A 7,891-nucleotide genomic window follows, 5' to 3' on the forward strand; every position below is an offset into this window, starting at 1 on the left:
TTGTTTGGGAGGTGTCTGTGCAGGGAATGGAGCAGGGCACAGGAGGGCTCAGCCTGACCACCACACTGCCCCACTGTCTCTGCCAGCTCTGCAGGCATCTTGCCACGGTCCCATGTCCCCTCCTTGCCCACTGGCAGCAACTGGTCAAACTGGGCACACAGCAGGAGCTCTTTTTAGCTACTGCCCAGGTACCAGCTGCCTCCTGAAGGAGCAGATGCCTGTGCTGTGTGAGCAGGCCCTGATGGACCGTGTGTGGTCCTGGTGGAGGTGGTCCTGTGGTGCAGGAAATTAAAACTGGTGAAAGTCCAAAAGTTTGGAAAAGCATGTGGTGCAAAGGCACAAGAGAGAAGTGAGCTGGCAGTAACTGTACAAATAAATCTGCTTCAGTGCTAACTGAAAAGGAGCAAAGAGAGAAAGAAAAACCTCTGGATACTCCATTATCTATGTAGAGAGATCCACAATCAGTGTCCACAGGGCCCTGCTGGGAGCAAAGAAAGGACAATAAGCCACGGCTGTATTGATTGCTTCTCCTCCCTGCCTTTTATTATTTTCCCTATTTAGTTAGTAATTAGGAGTTAGACCAGAAGAGAATTGTCAGCTCTGAGTCTGGGGTGTGGTGACTGATGCCAGAAGAGATTCCAGTAATATATTTCGATTTTACTAAAGCACTTGACACTGTGTCTCAAAGTCTTCTGCACAAAACTGATTAAGCCAAACTGTATGTGAAAGCTGATGATGGAGAAGACTGCATCAGGTGGAGAAAGGTATCTAAATTTCTGCAGACGTCACTGCCAGATTAAGATCTGATTAATCAATGCAGATTAACATCATCTTTATTTTTGCTGCTGGTCTCAGACAAGACCTTTCAGCTCCAGGCCATCACATCATCTATTGCTCAGGTAAGAGCATTTGATGAGCTCCATCCTGTTCCCTGTGGGCAGCAATCAAGCTCAGAATTGAGCTTGTTTTCCTTTATTCAGTTTCATCTTCCTCTTCTAGGATTCAAAAATTACTGCAGGTCTCCATGTGCTGGAAACCTCATTTTCATTACTCCTGAACTTGATTTAAGACCTAAGTTGAAGTTTTTCAGGGCAGTTGAAATTCACTTACAAATTCAGCTGTCCCTTTTGCATCTCTCTGAGGGCATTCAGCTGAAAGCGAGTCAAAGTCTTTCACATACAGCAATTTTGATGTGCAAACACATGCATGTCATCTCTGGAAGGGCTTCTGATTTCTCCTTGTATCTCACACTCGGTTTCTAGCTCACACATCTGCTCATCCTTGCCTTCACTGGTGATATTTGTACTAAAATCACCTTCTACTTCTCATCCTTGTGGAGAATGTCAGCACAGGTCCAGCTCTCAGATTTTTTCAGAAAAAAAAATCCCCATCTGCTGTTTGTGATGCCATAGGAAAAAAATTTCCTTTGTTGTATCATCATTTTAATGCCTCGTCTCTGGAAAAAAATATTAGGGGTGGGCCAGGATCATGTAGGAAGGGTTGTTGTTTCCATTCCATGCCATCTGCCCAAAGCAGGAGCTCTCCATGTCTTGAGTGGCTCCACACTCTGAGTGTGGAGTGTGTGTGAGTTTCTGTCTGCTGAGAGACACAAGCTCGGCCATCAGCACAGGTGGTCATTGGTTCCTAGCAGGGAGCCAGATCAGCCTGCAGAGGAAAAAGTTCCTTCAGTTCTCCTCTGTGCTTTGAGGCAAGGGCTGATTATGAGCCATCAGAGGTGCTGTGTCCTAATCAGCAACTGTGGGTTTTACAAGTCAGCTTTTTTAAGACAGGCCAGCCATGGAGACCCTCTTCCATAACCTCCGAACTTCTCCAGGCAGTTTGGTCATGCCTAACACTCTGGAAGACCACAGCAACTTTGAAGAGGTTCTGTTTCCATCATAATAAATCAGATACCTCATTCCAGAAGGCATCACAGGATCTGTATCACACCCGTCTGTGAAAATACAACGTGAATTCCCTGTGAATTGGGTTTTTATCTTGCTTGAGACTGAACCCAACTTTGGCCTGAATGAGGAAGGATCTGGTCGAGCTCCTGTGAGGTGAGAGGAGCACAGGAGTCAGAGAAGAGCTGCTGATGGGGTGGCTGAAAATGTCTCAGAGACCCTGATGCCCCCAAGACATCCTCCTGTACTTTATCATAGAATCACAGGATGATTTAATCAGGAAGGGACCTTAAATTTCATCTTGTTCCAACCCTGCCCTGCCATGGGCAGGGATGCCACTCACTAGATCAGGTACCAGGAAGGTGTTTTACTGCCTTTGTTTTCAGTTTTTATCTCTAAGTTGAGCTGACAAAGTAGTTCTGTAGTTCCCTTCCAACAGGTTGAGTAGCCACGGCCTCCATTCAGATTGAGAAGCTCCAGATAAGGGGCTAATTGTGACTGTGGTGATGTGGTGTGTAGGGGACCATGTCCCCCTGACAATGAAATCACCTGGGAAAAGATTCTGCTCTCCTGCAAACTGGAGCAGGGTGTGGGCACAGTGGGTGAGAAGAGCTAGAAACTGGGAATAAAGAATTTTCTTGTGTCAGGTGAAATAAGCTTTAGCGGGAGCTGAAGGCAGGAGGTAAAGGCCAAAGCTGTGGCTCTTTTCCCGAAGCAGAACAGATGCACAGAGTGCTGCTTCCAGGTGCCTGTGATCTTCTCCAGCGGCTCCCTCTCCCTGACAGGCCTGGGAGGTATCAGTGGCGTGCTCAGGAATTTGTTGCACGGACTGCGGTTGGGGTCTGCTCGGTCAAACGTGTCTGTCTGTGTATTGTAGACCTCACATGGCTGAGGAGTTAAGCAGGAGGATCTCAGGGTGAAGTGGGAGTCCAGAAAGGGGGGATTAAGCCCCCGTGTGTTGCTGGGGGCAGGAGTGAACCCCGGGAGTTAATGGCTTGGACATAACCTGAGAGTCTGTGGCCTGGCAAGAAGCTCAGAGTTCAGGACCTGCTGCCTTGACCTGGTTGTGTTGAAGATTGAAAAGGATTCAACAGCTCTCCTTCCTTTCATTTCTCTTCCTCTGAGGCAGGAATCTCCCAAACCACTATAAAGACTGTGTGCTTTCTTGGAGCAGGCTCTCCACTTTGCTGCTGTTGGCATCAGACCCCTCCATCCCCACCAGATGTGGGGATGCACCAGATGTGCCAGACCTCTCTGGAAGTGGGGCAGCACGAGAATCTTGAGCACCTGCTGCCCACAGAGGGATGATCCCACAGCCCTGTGAGCCCTCCTGGGGCAGATCCCTCCCCTGCAAACCCAAGGCACTGCAGCCCACTGGGAAAGGAACAAAAGCCCTTCTCCTGCCTGGGGAGGGGGGACACCATGCTGAATTTATGCTGTATCTGTGCTGCAGATCATGAGACATCTCAACACTCTTGAGCTGTCAGATGGCATTTTTAATCAACCCAAACCTGACTTTTTAGAAATTGTTGTTAATTATGCTCTCCAACCAGAAAGCAGAGGGCTTTGATCAGCGCTTATCAAAGCAAGTATGATCCAATGCTGCATCTTGTGTCAGCTCATTAGGAGCTGCCTTCATTATAAACCCTGCTCGTTAGCTGTGTCTGAAGTCCTGGAACTGGAAGCCTGTGAATTGAGAGAGGAGTTAGACAAGGTTTTGTAGCTGGGTCTCAAACCATAGACAGCATAAACATCAACATGGTTTATGCTTTATAGACACATAAACACAGTTTATAGGAAGGAGGCCTTGTAGGAAAGATGCAGTCACTGATGAGCAGAAGATAAGGCCCAGCAAGTGCCCCAGAAGTGAAGCAGGTGTGTTAAACAGGGTGATTTGGCATTGTCTCACCTGCAACCCCAGGCCAGGGTAACCAAAACCATGTTTGAAGCAGGACAGATACACAGGAGTGCACATGCACCAGGTTCCTTGGAGCTGAACTGCCAGGGAAGGATTTGGCCTCAGGGGTGCAGTGCCAGTGTTGGTGTTGGTGTTCAGTCTCACTCACCACACGGACAGGGACTTTAAAGCACAGCTGGTGTCTTGACCCTGGAAAAGCCACTCACTCTGGAAGACTTGTCCATGAGGCTGCCCTGCCACCACGGAATCATTGCTCTTCATAAGCTTATAGAGGACTGGAAAGTGAGAGATGTTCAGTGTTCATTATAGTTCATTTTTCTGGTTACCCATTGTTCCAAGGCAGGCTTAGAGCTGCTTGGAGGGAGGTTAAGAGCCACTTTGTCCAGCTGTCTGGAAAATCAGTCTAAAAGAGGAATAGTGTGATGAGGGAGTGTTGTAAAATTGAGACACATCATATAGTCAAACGAGATTTATTTTAGATACCAGTTAAACCAGATTAACTGGCTTTATTAAACCAATTCAATAAATTAAGCCAATTAAGCTCCATCAGCATTTGAATACAGATTCATGATGTCCAGTGGAATTGATTCTATTCGATTGACTCCAGATCGCTTAAGGTTTAGAAGAGCAACCCAGAATGGGCTGGGTTACCCCACGAGGTGAGGGTTCTCAGCCTCATGGAGTCACCTGAGACAGCACCCTGGCACAAGGGAAGAATCCCAACTGCAGAGCAGCTTGCTGCTTGAGGGGGGTTGGCTCAACTGACCCCCCAACATCTACACCCCAGTCGGCTCTGATCTGCGGTCAGACATGGGCACATGAGCCCTCCCTGGCTGGGGTTGGACGTGTCCCCACAGCCACCATGCAGACGTGGTGGGGCTCGGCCTGCACAGGAGAAGGGAAGTGAAGCCAGCCATGACGGGCCAGACTGGGGGCAGTGGCAGTCACTGGCAGGAGGAAGAAGGATGATCATGACACCATGTCAGGCCTCTGCAGCAGCCTTTACTCCCTGCTAAGGCAGAGTGGTGAATCACAGAATCACAGACTGGTTTGGGTTGGAAGGGACCTGAAAGTTCATCCCATCCCACCCCCTGCCCAGGGGCAGGGACACCTTCCACTAGCCCAGCTTGCTCCAAGCCCTGCCCCACCTGGCCTTGGACACTGCCCGGGATCCAGGGGTAGCCACAGCTTCTCTGGGCACCCTCACAGGGAACAATTTCTTCCCAAGCGTGACTAGCGCCCGCCTCGGCTGCTCTGGGCACCCTGTGCCAGGGCCTGCCCACCCTCCCAGGGAACAATTCCTTCCCAATATCCCATCCATCCCTGCCCTCTGGCACTGGGAAGCCACTCCCCCCTTGTGCTGGCACTTCAGACCCTTGTCCAAAGTCCCTGTCCAGCTCTCCTGGAGCCCCTTTAGGCACTGGAAGGGGCTCTGAGATCTCCTGGAACCTTCTCTTCTCCAGGCTGAACAACCCAGCTCCCAGCCTGCCTTTGTAGGTGAGGGGCTCCAGCCCTCAAAGCATCTTTGTGGTCTTATTGAATAGGAATATTCATTGAATAGGAATATTTGATGTAATCTAAAATGAATTAAGCTGAAAAGCCCATCAGCATTCCTTGTTTTCTTTCACTTGTCTTGAGACCCGTGCATTGCTTGGCTTCCAGGAAATCCACATCCTGGACCTCCAGACTGGGCAGCTGGAGGTGCCCAGTACCATTCCCCTCATGGCCTCCTCCTCTCCACAGCCCTACAGCATCAGGGGTGTCTGGGGCAGAGTCACTGCAGAGGAGCAGCACCTGCACTTGGCTCTGCTCTAGGGGGGCAGAACATGTCCCAAGGGCTGTCAAATGCCCCAGAAAAGCCCTTCAGCCCCCCTCTCTTTACACCCTGTGACCATTAATTGCTGTGTGGCTCAGCACCTGCACTCTGTGCACTTCGGAGGCTCTGGCTCAGCCTCTCCAGAGCAGCTGCTCAGCCCAAGCCCCTGTGAGGAGCCACTTCCACCCCACCAGCTCTCTTGCTGCTGATGCTTTGCATCAAGGGTGCTCTTGACTGAGAGGGAAAGTGTTTTTCCTTCCTTATCCGGAGTATGCCTCAAGCATTTTAGCTTGGGAGCCCAGTGTATGCCACAGGTCCTCTGCCAGACACAGGCCTTTCATGAGGCTTCTTCTGTTTAATCACACAAAGAAAAATGTATTTGCCATTCTTAGCAGACCGTTTCACTGTGGTGTCTCTTTCTTCATCCCAGAGTATATTTTCCCCCGATTAACTCATGTGTTTTACTCTGTGTACTTACGTTTTGCCAAATGTGAAGTCAGAGGGTGATGCTGTTTCTGAGACAGACTGATGAGGCTCAGCTATTCCCAGTACAAAGGTTAATGCTAACACAGGGTTTCACAGATGCTTCTTTGGATGCCCATCAGCACATTTATCTCCACTGGAAAACCCCAGAAGCTTTAACCTCCAAATCTTCCTGATGAGAGGCAGCCACATAAACCTTGGGCTGGCAGCAGAGGCTGCTGATACACATCACCACAGTGTGAGTGTTCTTAGAATTTTTAACTGAAATTAAATGCTCTGTGGCTCTGCAGCATGGCAGATGGATGTGCACAAAATACCAATGGGAAGAACACAGAAATTCAGTTCCCTGCCTGAATTTAACAGAGGTGTATACAGTGTGTTCTGGACTTAACACCATTTGTTTGGTCCAGGGGGACACTGTGTCCATAACCTCTCATGGTTTCCAGCCCACCCTGCACTGTCCATGCAGCTGGACATCACTGAGAAAACCCTATCTAGCCCCAGTGAATGGAATGGACAAAGCCAATTTTTGGGCTGGCTGATGAGTCTGCACAGAGAGGCCCTGACCCTGCTTCAATCTGCATCTCTGTGCACAGGTCTGGGCAACGCAGCAGGAACAGAGAGCAACCTGCAGCTCGCTGCTGTTCTGCACTGCAGCACTGAGCAGCAGGCAAATGGTGGTGGCAGGGGTCTGTCACCGGAGCAGGTGATGGAGCTGATCCCCACAACACTGGCACATAGAGATGTGCAGCCCCAGTGCACATGGGTGCACAAAAGCACTTTCCTAAACCCACCAGAGCTGTCTGCACTCCTGTGCCTCAGTGCACGTGAGTGGTGTCGCAGGCTGGGCTGGGGCTGTCGGCGCTGGGGGCTGCAGGTGGGTTGGGGCTGCAGGAGAGTTGTGTTTGAAGGTGGGTTGGGGCTGCAGGGGCTGGGGGTTGCAGGTGTCCCCAGGCAGCTGGCAGAGGGGTCCAGAGGGCTGGGGGCCACGGGCTCCAGCTGGGAAGCATTATCAGCTTCAGCCGCATCACCAGTGGAAAGCAGGACAAACGGTGGAGGGGAAATGAAATGATCAGCAGGGATGGAGGGAGCTCAGGGAGGAGCAGCAGCCCTATAAGAGGAGTTTGTAGTGGTGGCAAAGCAGTGTGACTCCTTGATTCTCCGGTTTCTCAGGGTAGCAGGAATCCCCAAGCCATCAGAAGCACGGGTCTGGCCTCCTGCTTTGAGGCAAGGGGACCTCACACGTGAGCTGGTGGAGCAGTGTGTGTCCTGCCTGCAACCCACAGCATCCTGCTTCTGTCTGTTCACGAGCACTGGGGGTTTGCACGATTTAAAATTAACATCTAGCCTGGGATTTCGCTTTCTCCAGGCATCCTGCTCTAGCAGATGTCTCCAGACTCTGAGGTTAGACCCACTTGAGAACTAAGAAAAGCCACAGGACGATTTCCAGCGGGGGGCGCGGGCGGGGTGCGGAGGGGCTGCCCCCGCACCACCGGGAGTTCGGAGCAGCTCCGAGCACTTCCCTTGCCCTTCAGCAGCCTCGGGGGGCTTTGCTGCTTCCTGCTCGTTCCCAGCGCTTTAAACAACGATTTCGAACCGGTTTTGTTAAACTCGGGAACGAACTGCAACGGAGCAGCGAGTTCCCGTCCCGGCTGAGCCACGGTAAGCGCCGCTGTCCCCCGTCGGGCAGCACGCCCCGGCCAGCCCGGGGACACGGCCCGGCCCCGGGGCTGCGCGCTCCCGGCTCGGGCGGCTCCATCCCGTCCCCCG

The sequence above is a fragment of the Corvus brachyrhynchos genome, unplaced genomic scaffold (assembly GCF_000691975.1).
Source record: "Corvus brachyrhynchos isolate BGI_N302 unplaced genomic scaffold, ASM69197v1 scaffold369, whole genome shotgun sequence".
NCBI lineage: Eukaryota > Metazoa > Chordata > Aves > Passeriformes > Corvidae > Corvus > Corvus brachyrhynchos.